Here is a 15,786-nt window from a genome sequence, read left to right as displayed (position 1 = left end):
GCAACCACACTTCCCAAAACAAAGAGGGGGAGGGGTTATAGTTAATCCACTGCATCCCCACTTCTCCAACAGAGAGTGGGGAATGGACGTTAGCTAATGCCCTGCACCCCAACTCCCTAACAAAGAGGAAGGGACTTAGTGAACCCACTATACCCCTCACTCCCACACCAAAGCATGGGGGGCAGTAGTTAATCCAGTGTATCACCACGCCCCAACAAATAGTGGGGGAGGAGCATTAATTAACCCTGTACCCCCACTTTCCCACCAAGGAGCTGGGGCATTAGTTGATTCACTGTACAGCCTCTTCCAACAAAGAAAGGGGGAGGGCCTAAATAAATGCACTGTCCGCCCACTTCCCCAACAGAGAAGGATGGGCAATATAAATCCATTTTACCTCCACTTTCCCGACGAAAAGAGGAGGAAGGTGATGAGTGAACTCACTGTATCTCCACCTCCTCAGCAGGGGGAACCCAAAGAGAATTTGTTCAGCTGGCCAGAGAGGGAGAGACTATTAAATCACTATCCACCTACTCCCCAAGCAGGGAATTTGGGAGTGGATGTGTCTCTACACTAAGGACTCAGTTACTGACATTACAAGACGGCTTGTAGCTTACTGGTTGAAGATTTTAAAAGCCCATCATGCTAAAGATGTTCTTAAACTATCTATTCACGCAACATTTTTTTTTTAGCACCCTTGTTCCTCTTATCCATATGCAACAACTGATTTCCCAAAATCCAAATCCGGATGGTGATTGAATTCTCCCTGGGTTTTCAGTGTTCTCTCCTGAGGCACCTCCTTGCATTTTTGCATTCGGTCAATGATGTCAGCTTGCAACTCACAGAAAACACATTTATAAGCAGAAAGTTCAACATATTCTACATCGGTATCAATAATACCCACAACTGGCAAAGCTACAGGCAGCTGATACAAATACACAGACAGATAAAGACACAAACACTAAACATACAGGCACACGTACACACACCCACAACCATATACATGAGCACACATAGACACAAACACACACATATATGTACACATAGAAACACATGCATACATATACACATAAACGAACAAAAATTTACAAACATGCACATAAACACAAACAAGCACACGTTTATGTACACAGAGACACTCGTGTACACACACACACAAATCCACACACACAGGCCGGCATGCACAAACATGCACATACATCCACATGTCCACATAGATACACAAATATGCAAACACAAACATATAAAACCATACACGCAGACTGACCCAAGAATATGAAACACAACTGTAAGCAATAACATATACATAATAGTAAAAATAATGTTTATTGTCACAAGTTGGCTTATATTAACACTGCAAGAAGTTACTGTGAAAAAACCCTAGTCGCCACACTCTTGGCGCCTGTTCGGGTACACAGACGGAGAATTCAGAATGTCCAAATTACCTCACAAGCACATCTTTCGGGACTTGTGGGAAGAAACCGGAGCACCCGGACGAAACCCACACGGACACAGGGAGAACATGCAAACTCAGCACAAGTCAGGAATCGAACCTGTGACTCTGGCGCTGTGAAGCAACAGTGCTAACCACTGTGCTACCGTGCCGCCCACAATCGCACAATTTCACAATGACAGAAATATTTCCATTAAAACAGAGACAATAATCCACATTAACACACTAATGGGCACACGTAGTCACATATTAACAGATTCGTACACACGCTCATACAAACACACATGAATACACATGGAGGCGTCAATACACAGCAATAGATAGTTATAAACAAACATCAACGCATAAATAGCACTGCTGCCTCACAGCGCCATAAACCCGGGTTCAATTCCAGCCTCGGATGATTGTCCGTGTTGAGTTTCCACATTCTCCCGTGTCCGTGTTTCCTCCGCGTGCTCCAGTTTCCTCCCACAGTCCAAAGATGTGCAGGTTAGGTGGATTAGCCACGCTATATCACCCCTTCGCGCCCAAAACGTTAGGTGGTGTTACGAGGTTCTGGGGATAGGGCAGGGCGTGCACCGTGCACGTCGGTAGGGTGTTCTTTCGGAGGGTCGGTGCAGACTCAATAGGCCGAATGGCCTCGTTCTCCACTGTAGGGATTATATGATGATGATTCTATGATGAAATACACGCATTGACACACACACACACACACACGCATTTATCCAGGCACAAACATTAAGACACTGGCATGCATGATGAACGCAAAAAGACACATTAACACATATATTACTAGACAGGAAAATATAAACACTTATTAACACAGGCAATAATATATAAACATAGATTTCAACACATACACATACAATATAACACTCATATATACACATTGACAGAAGACAAACAAAGTTCACACACAGGCACTGACACACAAATACACAGACCAATACTCATTGACACAATGAACACACAGTGAACCTACACAGACATCTGGACACACAACAGAGGAGTAAATCAAAACACGGAATTTCGCATCGACACAGACACAAAATCTAAGGAACAAACACAAACGGCAGGCAATGGCGGCACGGTGGCATAGAGGTTAGCGCTGCTGCCTCACGCCACCATGGACCTGGGGTTGATCCCGCTCCTGGGTCCCTGCCCCAGTGGAGTTTTCACATTCTCCCCATGACCCGTGGGTCTCACCCCGACAACCCAAAGATGTGCAGGGTTGGCGGATTGGTCATGCTAAATTGCCCCTTAATTAGAAAAAAAAAGTGAAAGACATCAATTTCTGAGAGTCATGAACGCAACAGTAGATATGCAATGACAAATATATTAAAGAATGAATTAGCAGCGGGAGAAAATGAACCGAGAATATTAAAAATAAATCGTGGATTAATAAACAATCTGATTATATTTATTCGGCTCTATCCTCGTAGATACCACAGACCACACCTGGACTGAAGACGATGAGGATGATAACGGGAACATCTGGACAACCGCTTCCACATTCATCACCCTGTTCTTCCTGAGCATTTCCTACAGCGCTGCAGTCACTCTGGTGAAGGTGAGAAGATTCAATCCACTCACACTTCAAACTGACAGAAGCCGTTTCAAAAATCTCTAAATGTTTGATTGATTCAAAACTCTAACATCAATGTCCCAGATTATAAACATCTGCTTCATCGTTTTCTCTCTCTTTTACAGATCAAGTGATCGGTTGACTTTTGGACGCTGTAGATTTTCCTCAGCTGTTTATTATGATCTCTGTGTGACACAAATACAATATCTCCTCTTGGTGACTCTAACAGCAAAATCTTCTCAGTTTATTATTCTGCATCTGTAACTGAGACAATCATGGACAGTATTTCTGTTTCCCAGTTTGAAATGTACGAGATAATTTTGGCTGTAATGTAACTGTAGCTAATAATTTCCCTCAATATCATGTCTAAATAAAGTAACTTATCTCGTTCCTTACTCATAACTTTGGCCTTCCCTTTACATTGAGCTCCTGTTCTCTCTTTCTGGTGTCTGTTACAGTTGTACATACATTTGGCAGCTCAGAGGGCATGTGTTCTGTTCTCACTGTGACCCTCAATCGTTATGTTTCCTTTCGTCAACTTCAAAATAAACTTTTGTGTAATATTTTCTCTGAAATTTTAATAAATATTGAATGAAAAATGAAGAAAATAAGTCTTGCCTGAATCCTTTCTCTCAGGCCCATCGGCACCGCTCCATTTCCCCGATTATCCAGTTTTCTCCCCTTTCCCAGTCCTGTCTGGGATGTGTCTGAACTCAAGGCCCCTCAGTGAAAGAGCCACTGCGCCACCAAGCGGCCCATCCGGGTAAACACACCTTCACCTTTGCCTTTTTATGGTTAAACTCCAGCGACAGGATGATTGCACAGCTAAAGAATTCCACAGATTCACTGCGCTCTGAGAGAAGAAATGTTGCCTCATGTCTGTCTTAAATTTGAGACCCGTTACTTTGAGATTATGCCCTCTGGTCCTGGACTCTCCCACAAGAGGAAACATCCTCTCAGCATCTACCGTGTCAACCCCCCTGAGAATGCTTATGTCTCAAAAAGGTCACCTCTCATTCGTCTCAACTCCAATGAGTACAGGCCCAAACAACTCAACCTCTTCTAATCAGAAAATCTCTCCATATCCGGGACTAACCTTTAGTTCATTGGATTAGGCCAGTTTTCAGAGGCTAGATTCACAGTATAAAAGTGATCCACCGACAGTGCAGACTTTGTTTGCACTGAGTGCTGAATTTGGTGCATTTGAGTGCTATAGTGAGAGTTTGGTGACTGAGGGAGTTGGGTGAGGAGGGAGTAAGGTGCTCCTTTCATTTTGTTTCCTACATTTCCTCAAAGAGCGAGAAAAGAGCCAGGTGTTTACAGAGAGTGCAACTGACTGGGAGCAGAGTCGGAGGGCGGAGGTCCAGTTGGTCCACAAGGCAGCTATATTCTGTAAGGTAAGAGGGGATGGAGGCTAGGCCAGTTGCATGCTCCTCCTGTAGGATGTGGGTGGTGAGGGATACCACCAGTATCCCCGCTGACTATACCTGCGGGAAGTGCACCCAACTCCAGCTCCTTAGAGACCGTGTTAGGGAACTGGAGCTGGATGAACTTTCGGATCATCCGGGAGGCAGAGGGGGTTATAGAGAAGAGTTACAGGGAGGTAACCACGCCCAAGGTATAGGACAAGAGTAGCTGGGTTACAGTCAGGGGAAAGAAAACAAACAGGCAGACAGTGCAGGGATCCCTCGTGGCCGTTCCCCTTCAAAACAAGTATACCATTTTGGATGCTGTTGGGGGGGGGGGGGATGACCTACCGGGGGAAGGCCCTAGCGGCCAGGTCTCTGGCACTGAGTCTGACTCTGGGGCACAGAAGGGAAGGGGGGAAAATGTAAAAGTAATAGTAATAGGAGATTCAATGGTGAGGGGAATAGATAGGAGATTCTGTGGTCGCGAGCGAGACTCCCGGAAGGTATGTTGCCTCCTGGTTGCCTCCTGGTTGCCAGGGCCAGGGATGTCTCGGATCGTGTCTTCAGGATCCTTAAGGGGGAGGGGGAGCAGCCAGAAGTCGTGGTGCACATTGGTACCAACGACGTAGGTAGGAAAAGGGGTGTGGAGGTAATAAACAAGTTTAGGGTGTTAGGCTGGAAGTTAAAAGCCAGGCCAGAGAGAGTTGTCATCTCTGGTTTGTTGCTGGCACCACGTGATAGCGAGGCTCGGAATAGGGAGAGAGTGCAGTTGAACACGTGGCTGCAGGAATGGCCTAAGAGGGAGGGCTTCAGGTATTTGGATAATTGGAGCGCATTCTGGGGAAGGTGGGACCTGTACAAGCAGGACGGGTTGCATCTGAACCAGAGGGGCACCAATATCCTGGGAGGGAGGTTTTCTAGTACTCTTCGGGAGGGTTTAAACTAATTTGGCAGGGGAATGGGAACCGGATTTGTAGTCCAGCAACTAAGTTAGCCGATATTCAGGACGCCAAAGCGTGTAGTGAGGCAGTGGGGAAGGGAACACTGACAAAGGAGAGTACTTGCAGGCACGGAGATGTGTTGAAGTGTGTATACTTCAACGCAAGAAGCATCAGGAATAAGGTGGGTGAACTTAAGGCATGGATCGGTCCTTGGGACTACGATGTGGTGGCCATCACGGAAACTTGGATAGAAGAGGGGCAGAAATGGTTGTTGGAGGTCCCTGGTTATAGATGTTTCAATAAGATGCGGGAGGGTGGTAAAAGAGGTGGGGGGTGGCATTGTTAATTAGAGATAGTATAACAGCTGCAGAAAGGCAGTTCGAGGGGTATCTACCTACTGAGGCAGTATGGGTTGAAGTCAGAAATAGGAAAGGAGCAGTCACCTTGTTGGGAGTTTTCTATAGGCCCCCCAATAGTAGCAGAGATGTGGAGGAACAGATTGGAAAACGGATTTTGGAAAGGTGCAGAAGTCACAGGGTAATAGTCATGGGTGACTTCAACTTCCCAAACATTGAGTGGAAACTCTTTAGATCAAATAGTTTGGATGGGGTGGTGTTTGTGCAGTGTGTCCAGGAAGCTTTTCTAACACAGTACGTAGATTGTCCGACCAGAGGGGAGGCCATATTGGATTTGGTACTTGGTAATGAACCAGGGCAAGTGACAGATTTATTAGTGGGGGAGCATTTTGGAGATAGCGACCACAATTCTGTGACTTTCACTGTAGTAATGGAGAGGGATAGGTGCGTGCAACAGGGCAAGGTTTACAATTGGGGGAAGGGTAAATACGATGTTGTCAGACAAGAACTGAAGTGCATAAGTTGGGAACATAGGCTGTCAGGGAAGGACAGAAGTGAAATGTGGAACTTGTTCAAGGAAAAGGTACTACGTGTCCCTGTCAGGCAGGGAAGAGATGGTCGAGTGAGGAAACCATGGTTGACAAGAGAGGTTGAATGTCTTGTGAAGAGGAAGAAGGAGATTTATGTAAGGCTGAGGAAACAAGGTTCAGACAGGGCGCTGGAGGGATACAAGATAGCCAAGAGGGAACTGAAGAAAGGGATTAGGAGAACTAAGAGAGGGCACGAACAATCTTTGGCGGGTAGGATCAAGGAAAACCACAAGATCTTTTACACATATGTGAGAAATATGAGAATGACTAGAGCGAGGGTAGGTCCGATCAAGGATAGTAGCGGGAGATTGTGTATTGAGTCTGAAGAGATAGGAGAGATCTTGAACGAGTACTTTTTTTCAGTATTTACAAATGAGAGGGGCCATATTGTTGGATAGGACAGTGTGAAACAGACTGGTAAGCTCGAGGAAATACTTGTTAGGAAGGAAGATGTGTTGGGCATTTTGAAAAACTTGAGGATAAACAAGTCCCCCGGGCCTGACGGGATATATCCAAGGATTCTATGGGAAGCAAGAGATTAAATTGCAGAGCCATTGGCAATGATCTTTTCGTCCTCACTGTCAACAGGGGTGGTACCAGGGGATTGGAGAGTGGTGAATGCCGTGCCCCTGTTCAAAAACGGGAATAGGGATAACCCTGGCAATTACAGGCCAGTTAGTCTTACTTCGGTGGTAGGCAAAGTAATGGAAGGTGTATTGAGGGATAGGATTTCTGAGCATCTGGAAAGACACTGCTTGATTAGGGATAGTCAGCACGGAGTTGTGAGGGGTAGGTCTTGCCTTACAAGTCTTATTGAATTCTTTGAGGAGGTGACCAAGCATGTGGATGAAGGTAAAGCAGTGGATGTAGTGTACATGGATTTTAGTAAGGCATTTGATAAGGTTCCCCATGGTAGGCTTATGCAGAAAGTAAGGAGGCATGGGATAGCGGGAAATTTGGCCAGTTGCATAACGAACTGGCTAACCGCTGGAAGTCAGAGAGTGGTGGTGGATGGCAAATATTCAGCCTGGATCCCAGTTGCCAGTGGCGTACCGCAGGGATCAGTTCTGGGTCCTCTGCTGTTTGTGATTTTCATTAATGACTTGGATGAGGGAGTTGAAGGGTGGGTCAGTAAATTTGCAGACGATATGAAGATTGGTGGAGTTGTCCATCGTGAGGAGGGCTGTTGTCGGCTGCAAATTGACATAGATAGGATGCAGAGCTGGGCTGAGAAATGGCAGATGTAGTTTAACCCTGAAAAGTGTGAGGTTGCCCATTTTGGAAGGACAAATATGAATGCGGAATACAGGGTTAATGGTAGGGTTCTTGGCAATGTAGGGGAGCAGAGATCTTGGGGTCTATGTTCATACATCTTTGAAAGTTGCCACTCAAGTGGATAGAGCTGTCAAGAAGGCCTATGGTGTGCTAGCATTCATTAACAGAGGGATTGAATTTAAGAGCCGTGCGGTGATGATGCAGCTGTACAAAACTTTGGTAAGGCCAAATTTGGAGTACTGTGTACAGTTCTGGTCACCTCATTTTAGGAAGGACGTGGAAGCTTTGGAAAAGGTGCAAAGGAGATTTACCAGGATGTTGCCTGGAATGGAGAGTATGTCTTACGAGGAAAGGTTGAGGGTGCTAGGCCTTTACTCATTAGAATGGAGAAGGATGAGGGGCGACTTGATAGAGGTTTATAAGATGATCAGGGGAATAGATAGAGTAGTCAGTCAGAGACTTTTTCCCCGGGTGGAACAAACCATTACAAGGGGACATAAATTTAAGGCGAATGGTGGAAGACATAGGGGGGATGTCAGAAGTAGGTTCTTTACCCAGAGAGTAGTGGGGGCATGGAATGCACTGCCTGTGGAAGTAGTTGAGTCGGAAACATTAGGAACCTTCAAGCGGCTATTGGACAGGTACATGGATCATGGTGGAATGATATAGTGTAGGTTAATTTGTTCTTAAGGGCAGCACGGAAGCATTGTGGATAGCACAATAGCTTCACAGCTCCAGGGTCCCAGGTTCGATTACGGCTTGGGTCACTGTCTGTGCGGAGTCTGCACCTCCTCCCAGTGTGTGCGTGGGTTTCCTCCGGGTGCTCCGGTTTCCTCCCACAGTCCAAAGATGTGCCGGTTAGGTAGATTGGCCATGATAAATTGCCCTTAGTGTCCAAAATTGCCCTTAGTGTTGGGTGGGTTACTGGGTTATGGCGATAGGGTGGAGGTGTTGAACTTGGGTAGGGTGCTCTTTCCAAGAGCCGGTGCAGACACGATGGGCCGAGTGGCCTCCGTCTGCACTGTAAATTCTATGATAATCTATGATTAATCTAGGACAAAGGTTCGGCACAATATCGCGGGCCGAAGGGCCTGTTCTGTGCTGTATTTTTCTATGTTCTATGTTCTAACCTAGTGAACCTTCTCTGGACTGTCTCCAATGCCCGCATATCTTTCCTCAGGAAAGGGGACTAATGTTGTTCACAGTATTCCAAGTGTGGTCTAACTATTGCCTTGTATAATTTCAGCTGGACTTCTCTATTTTTATGCTGCATTCCCTTTGAAATAAAGGCCAACCTTCCATTTACCTTCCCAAATGCCCTGCTGAACCTGCACGCTAGCTTTTGTGATTTATGCCCGAGGACCCCCAGGTCCCTCTGTGCTGCAGTTTTCTGTAGTCTTTCTCACTTTAAATAATATTCAGCTCCTTTATTCTTCCCATCAAAGTGCATACATTTTCGGTTTCCTACATTATATTCCATTTCTCAAGTTTTTGCCCACTCAACTAACCTGTTTATAGCCGTGTGTAGACTTCCCACCTATTTTTGTGTCATCCACAAAGTTTGCAAAAGTGCATTCGCTTCCCTTGTCCAAGTCATTAATATATATGGTAAATAACTGTGGCCCCAGTATGGATCCCAGCGGCACTCCGCTAGTTACGTTGCCATTCTGAAAATGCCCCCTTATCCCAATTTTCTGTCTTTTATAATAATTATTATTATTGTCACAAGTAGGCTTCCATTGACATTGCAATGAAGTTGCTGTGAAAACCCCCTAGTCGCCACACACCGATGCCTGTTCGGGTACACTGAGGGAGAATTCAGAATGTCCAATTCACCTAACAACCATGTCTTCGGGACTTGTGGGAGGAAACCGGAGCACCTGGACGAAACCAACGGAGACACGGGGAGAACATGCATTATCATGGTCAGTTCCCCAACACTATGAGCTCTTATCTTATTATGTAGCTGGTTGTGTGGTACCTTATCAAACACTTTTTGGAAATCCAAGTATTTTAGATCTACTGGCTCCCCATCATCTATCCTGCTTGTTACCACCTCAAAAATTTCTACCAAATGTTTCAAACATGATTTCCCCTTCATGAAGCCATGCTGACTCTGTTTGATTATATTATGCTTTTCAAAATGTTCTGCTATTACATCCTTTAAAATGGACTCTTAACATTTTCCCAATGACAGATGTTAAGTTTATTGGCCTATCGTTACTTGTTTCTTTTCTCCCTCCTTTATTAAATAAAGATGTTGCATTAGCAGTTTTCCAATCCTTCGGGACTTTTCAATAATTTGACCAGGGCATCCACTATCTCTGCAGCTACTTCCTTTACTATCCTGGGATGCAACCCATCAGGCCAGGAACATAGCAGACTTTTGCTCCATTCGTTTCCGAATACTTTTTCTCTGGTGTAGTTATTGTGATTATTCCCTTCCCTTTTGCCTTTGATTATTTAGTATTTGTGGAATGCTATTACTGTCTCCTACCGTGAAGACTGACTCACAGTATTTATTTAACTCCTCTGCCATTTCCTGACTCCCTATCATTATTTCCGCAGTCTCATTCTCTCAGGAACCGACGTCCACTTCAGTGCCTCTCTTCATTTTTAAGAATTTAAGGAAACTCTTGCAGTCCATTTCTATATTACTTCCTAGTTTATCCTCATGGTATATGTCCTCCCTGTTTTTGCTCATCTATTGTTTTTTTCTGAAAACTTTCCCAAACCTCTGGGAATATATTTGCCAAGATACGTTTTGACTTTGAGTTTAAGACTATATTTAACTTGGCAGAGCTGCCTCACAGACTAGTTAAGCAACAACCTGACATAGTCATACTCACAGAATCATACCTCACAGACAATGTCCCAGACAGCACTGTTACCATTCCTGGGTATGTCCTGTCTCACCGGTAGGAGAGATCCAGCAGAGGCAGCGGCACAGTGGTATACATTCAGGAAGGAGATGCCCTGGGGGTCTTCAACATGGACTCTGTTGAGAACATGAAGTCAACATGAAGTCCCACGGCTTCAGGTTAAATATGGGCAATGTACGGGCCACCATCCGCTGATTACAATGTACCGGCCACCATCCGCTGATTACAATGTACCGGCCACCATCCGCTGATGAATGATGTACGCCTCCATGTTGAACACCACTTTGAGGAAGCACTGAGGGTGGCAAGGGAGCAGATTATGCTCTGGGAGGGGTACTTCAATGTCCATCACTAAGAGTGTCTTGGTAGTACCACCACAGACCGAGCTGGCCGGGCCCTAAAGGATTTAGCCGCTAGACTGGGACTGCAGCAGGTGGTGAGGGGACCAACAAGAGGGAAGAGCATACTTGACCTCATCCTCACCAATCTGCCTGCTGCAGATGCATCTGTCCATGACAGTATCAGTAGAAGTGACCACCGCACAGTCCTTGTGGTGACAAAGTCCCGTCTTCACATTGAGGATATTATCTCCATCGTGTTGTGTGGCATTACCCCACTGTGCTAAATGGGATAGACTTCGAACAGATCTTGAAACTCAAAACTGGGCATCTATGAGGCTATGTGGGCCATCAGCAGCAGCAGAATTGTATTCAACCACAACCTGCCACCCTCATGGCCACCACTCTACCATTACCACCAAGCCAGGGGATCAACACTGATTCTATGAAGAGTGCAGGAGAACATGCCAGGAACAACATTAGACATACCAAAAAATGAGGTGTCAACCTGGTGAAGCTACAACACAGGACTTCTTGTGTGCCAAACAGCATAAGCAGCAAGTAATAGACAGAGCTAAACGGTTCCATAACGAACACATCAGATCCAAACTCTGCAGTTCTGCCATATCCAGTCACGTATGGTTGTGGACAATTAAACAATTCACTGGAGGAGGAGGCTCCACAAATATCCCCATCCTCAATGATGGAGGAGCCAAGCACATATGTGCAAAAGGCAAGGCTGAGGCATTTGCAACAATCATCAGCCAGAAGTACCGAGTGGATGATCCATCTCGGTCTCCTTCGGAGGTCCCCAGCATCACAGATGTCAGTCTTCAGCCGATAAATTCACTCCACGTGATATGAAGAAACGGCTGAAGGCCCTGGATACTGAAAAGGCTATGGGCTCTGACAATATAGGGACAATAGCACTGATGACTTGTGCTCCTGAACTTGCCGCACCCCTAGCCAAGCTGTCCCAGCACAGCTAGAACACTAGCATCTACACTGTCGAAAATTGCCCAGGTGTGTCCTGTATACAACATGACAAATGCAATCCAGCCAATTATCACACTGTCAATCTACTCTCCATGATCAGCAAAGTGATGGAAGGAGTCATCAGTAGTGCGATCAAGTGGCACTTACTCAGCAATACCCTTCTCTTGGATGCTCGGTTTGGGTTCCGCCAGGGTCAATCTGCTCCTAAACTCATTACAATCTTGGTTCAAACATGGACACAAGAGCTGAATGCGAGAGGTGATAATAACTGCCCTTGACATCAAGGCAGTATTTGATAGAGTATGGCATCAAGGAGCCCTAGGTAAACTGGAGTCAATGGGAATCAGGGGAAAAACGCTCCACTTACTGGAGTCATATCTGGCACAAAGGAAAATGGTCGTGGTGTTTGGAGGTCAATCATCTCAGCTCCAGGACATCACTGCAGGAGTTCCTCAGGGTAGTGTCCTAGGCCCAATCATCTTTGAACCCAGGTCCACAGGTCATTATCCTGGGTATCTGGATCATTAGTCCAGCGACAAGACCACTACGCCATCATCTCCCCCATACACCGCCTCTGAAACTGGGATAACTGAGTGAATCGCTTCTCACACATGAAGCAAATGAATGGTCTCTCCCCAGTGTGAACCCACTGGTGATTCAGCAGGGTGGATGACTGAGTGAATCTCTCCCCACACACAGAGCAGTGAATGGTCTCTTCCCGGTGTAATCTGGTGTTTCAGCAGGCTGAATGATTGAGTGAATCCCTTCCCAGACACGGAGCAGGTGAATGGTCTCTCCCCGGTGTGAATTCGGTGGTGTTTCAGTAGGCTGAATGAGTGAATCACTTCCCTCACACGGAGCAGGTGAATGGTCTCTCCCCGGTGTGAATTCGGTGGTGTTTCAGTAGGCTGGATGAGTGAATCACTTCCCGCACACGGAGCAGGTGAATAGCCTCTCCCCACTGTGAATTCGCTGGTGAGTCAGCAAAAGCTTGTTACTTTTAAAGCTCTTTCCCAGCTGGAGCATTTAAACCGCCTCAAGTCAGAGTGAAGAAGTCGGTTTGAACTGAGGTCAGTTAGTTGGCAATCCCTTCCCACAAAGAGAGATGAACAGTTTCTCGCTGGTGTGAGTTCTGTGCTGTTTCTGTAAGTTGGACAGCTGAGTGAATCCTTGACCACATTCTGAGCAGATGAATGGCCTCCCCCGGTGTGACTCCACTGATGAATTTCCAGCACAGACAGGGATCTGAATCTCTTTCCACAATCCCCACATTTCCATGGTTTCTCCATGGTGCCAGTGTCCTTGTGTCTGTCCAGATTGGCTTCAAGAAGACCACCATCATACACCGGTGCCAAAGAAGAACCGGTGGCCCTGACTTCAGTGATAATGAAGTACTTCGATAGGTTGGTCATGAAGCACATCACCTCCATACTCCCAGAACGCCTTGATCCACTGCAATTCGCATACCGCCACAACCGGTCCACAGCAGATGCCATTTCTCTGGCCCTACACTCATCCCTAGAGCATCTCGACAGCAAGGACTCCGACATCAGACTCCTATTTATTTACTACATATCCGCCTTCAACGCCATAATCCCAGCCAAGCTCATATCAAAGCTCCAAAACCAACAGTCTATCCCTCAATGCCAGCAAAACTAGCGAGCTGGTCATTGACTGTAGGAAGCAAAGTACTGTACACACACCCCTGTCAGCATCAACGGGGCCGAGGTTAAGATGGTTAGCAGTTTCAAATTCCTATGGGTGCACATCTCAAAAAATCTGTCCTGGTCCACCCATGTTGACGCTGCCACCAAGAAAGCACAACAGTGCCTAAAATTCCTCAGGAAACTAAGGAAATTCAGCATGTCCACATTTAGTCTTGCCAACCTTTGCAGATGCACCATAGAAAGCATCCTATCAGGCTGCATCACAGCCTGGTATGGCGACTGCTCGGCCCAAGATCGCAAGAAACTTCAGAGAGTCGTGAACATAGCTCAGTCCATCACACAAACCTGCCTCCCATCCATTGATTCCATCTACACCTCTCATGGCCTGGGGAAAGTGGGCAGCATAATCAAAGACCCCTCCCACCCGGCTTACTCACTCTTCCAACATCTTCCATCGGGCAGGAGATACAGAAGGCTGAGAACACGCACGGAGAGACTCAAAAACAGCTCCTTCCCGCTGTTTTTAAAAAATAAACATTTTATTGAGGTATTTTCTGGTGTTGTAACAACAAAATAAACAATGTACATGAAACTATATACATAGTGCAAAAGCCGTCACCCGCCCTTACAGGTCCCACCTTTAATAACCCCCTACTTTAAGCTAAACTAACCGCCCCCCCCCCCACCTTCTGCTGATGATCAATTTTCCATGAAGAAGTCGAAGAACGGTTGCCACCTCCGGGTGAACCCTAACATTGACCCTCTCAAGGCGAACTTGATTTTCTCCAAACAGAGGAAGCTAGCCATGTCCGATAGCCAGGTCTCTGACTTCGGGGGCTTTGAGTCCCTCCAAGCTAATAATATCCGTCTCCGGGCAACCAGGGAAGCAAAGGCCAGAACGTCTGCCTCTTTCTCCTCCTGGATTCCTGGGTCTTCTGACATTCCGAAAATCGCCACCTCTGGACTCAATGCCACCCTTGTTTTTAACACCGTGGACATGACATCTGCAAACCCCTGCCAAAATACCCTCAGCTTCAGACATGTCCAGAACATGTGGACATGGTTCGCTGGTCCTCCCGCACATTTTGCGCACCTGTCTCCCACCCCAAAGAATCTGCTCATCCGGGCCAGTCATGTAAGCCCGACTGAACGAACTTGAATTGTATCAGGCTGAGCCTGACACATGTTGTGGACGCGTTGACTCTACTCAACGTGTCTGCCCATAGACCATCCTGTATCTTTCCTCCCAGCTCCTTCTCCCACTTGCGCTTCAGCTCCTCGGTCTGCATCTCCTCTGACCCCATAAGTTCCTTGTAAATGTCAGAAAAGCTCCCTTCACCTACCCATCCTCTGGAAACTACCCTGTCCTGAATTGCCCTTAGCGGTAGGAGCAGGAAGGTTGACACCTCTTTACGTAGGAAGTCCCGCACCTGCAGATACCTGAATTCGTATCCCCTTGCCAACCCAAACTTCTCCTCCAGTGCCCTCATACTCGGAAAGCTCTCCTCTATAAACATATCCCCCATCCTCTCAATCCCTGCTCTCCGCCATATCCGGAACCCCCCATCCATACATCCCGGGGCAAACCGGTGATTATTACTGATTGGGGACCAGACCGATGCTCCCTCTGCTCCCACATGTCTCCTCCATTGCCCTCGGACTCTCAGGGCCGCCACCACCATGGGGCTAGTGGAGTATCGTGCCGACGGGAATGACAGAGGCGCAGTTACCAATGCCCCCAGACTGGTGCCCTTGCATGAAGCCATCTCCATTCGCTCCCATGCTGATCCCTCCCCACCACCCACTTCCTGAGCATGGCTATATTCACCGCCCAGTAATAGTTACTAAAATTTGGCAGCGCCAGCCCGCCCTCTCCCCGGCTCCACTCAAGCATTACCTTCCTTACTCGCCCAAACATCACTTTGTTGACCCGTTTAAAAAAGGACCACGGAATAAAGATGGGGAGACATGGAAACATGAACACGAATCTTGGGAGGACCGTCATCTTCACCATCTGCACCCTCCCAGCCAGTGACAACGGAAGTGCATCCCACCTTCGGAAATCATCCTTCATTTGGTCTACTCGCCGGGCCAAATTTAATTTATGCAGCCGGTCCCATTCCCGCGCCACTTCAATGGTTATGGACCTAAAGCTTCCCCCTACTAATCTAAACTGCAGCTCCCCCAATCGCCTTTCCTGTCCCCTCGTCTGGACCACAAACACCTCACTTTTACCCATATTTAGCTTATACCCCGAAAACTGGCCAAATTCCCCATGAATCCTCATAATTTCTTCC

The 15,786-nt window shown here is 46.7% G+C and overlaps 1 protein-coding gene across 4 annotated transcripts in view; it reads left to right on the top strand.

Annotated features, from left to right (window-relative positions):
* LOC140418994 (uncharacterized) overlaps nt 1-15,786 on the top strand; it is a 578,165-nt gene that overhangs the window by 547,839 nt on the left and 14,540 nt on the right. The gene's annotated exons all lie outside the window — the stretch shown is intronic.

This window comes from Scyliorhinus torazame, chromosome 5, assembly GCF_047496885.1.
Source record: "Scyliorhinus torazame isolate Kashiwa2021f chromosome 5, sScyTor2.1, whole genome shotgun sequence".
Taxonomy (NCBI): domain Eukaryota; kingdom Metazoa; phylum Chordata; class Chondrichthyes; order Carcharhiniformes; family Scyliorhinidae; genus Scyliorhinus; species Scyliorhinus torazame.
The sequence above is the reverse complement of the archived record's forward strand: the minus strand, read 5'-3'. Positions and strand labels throughout refer to the sequence as shown.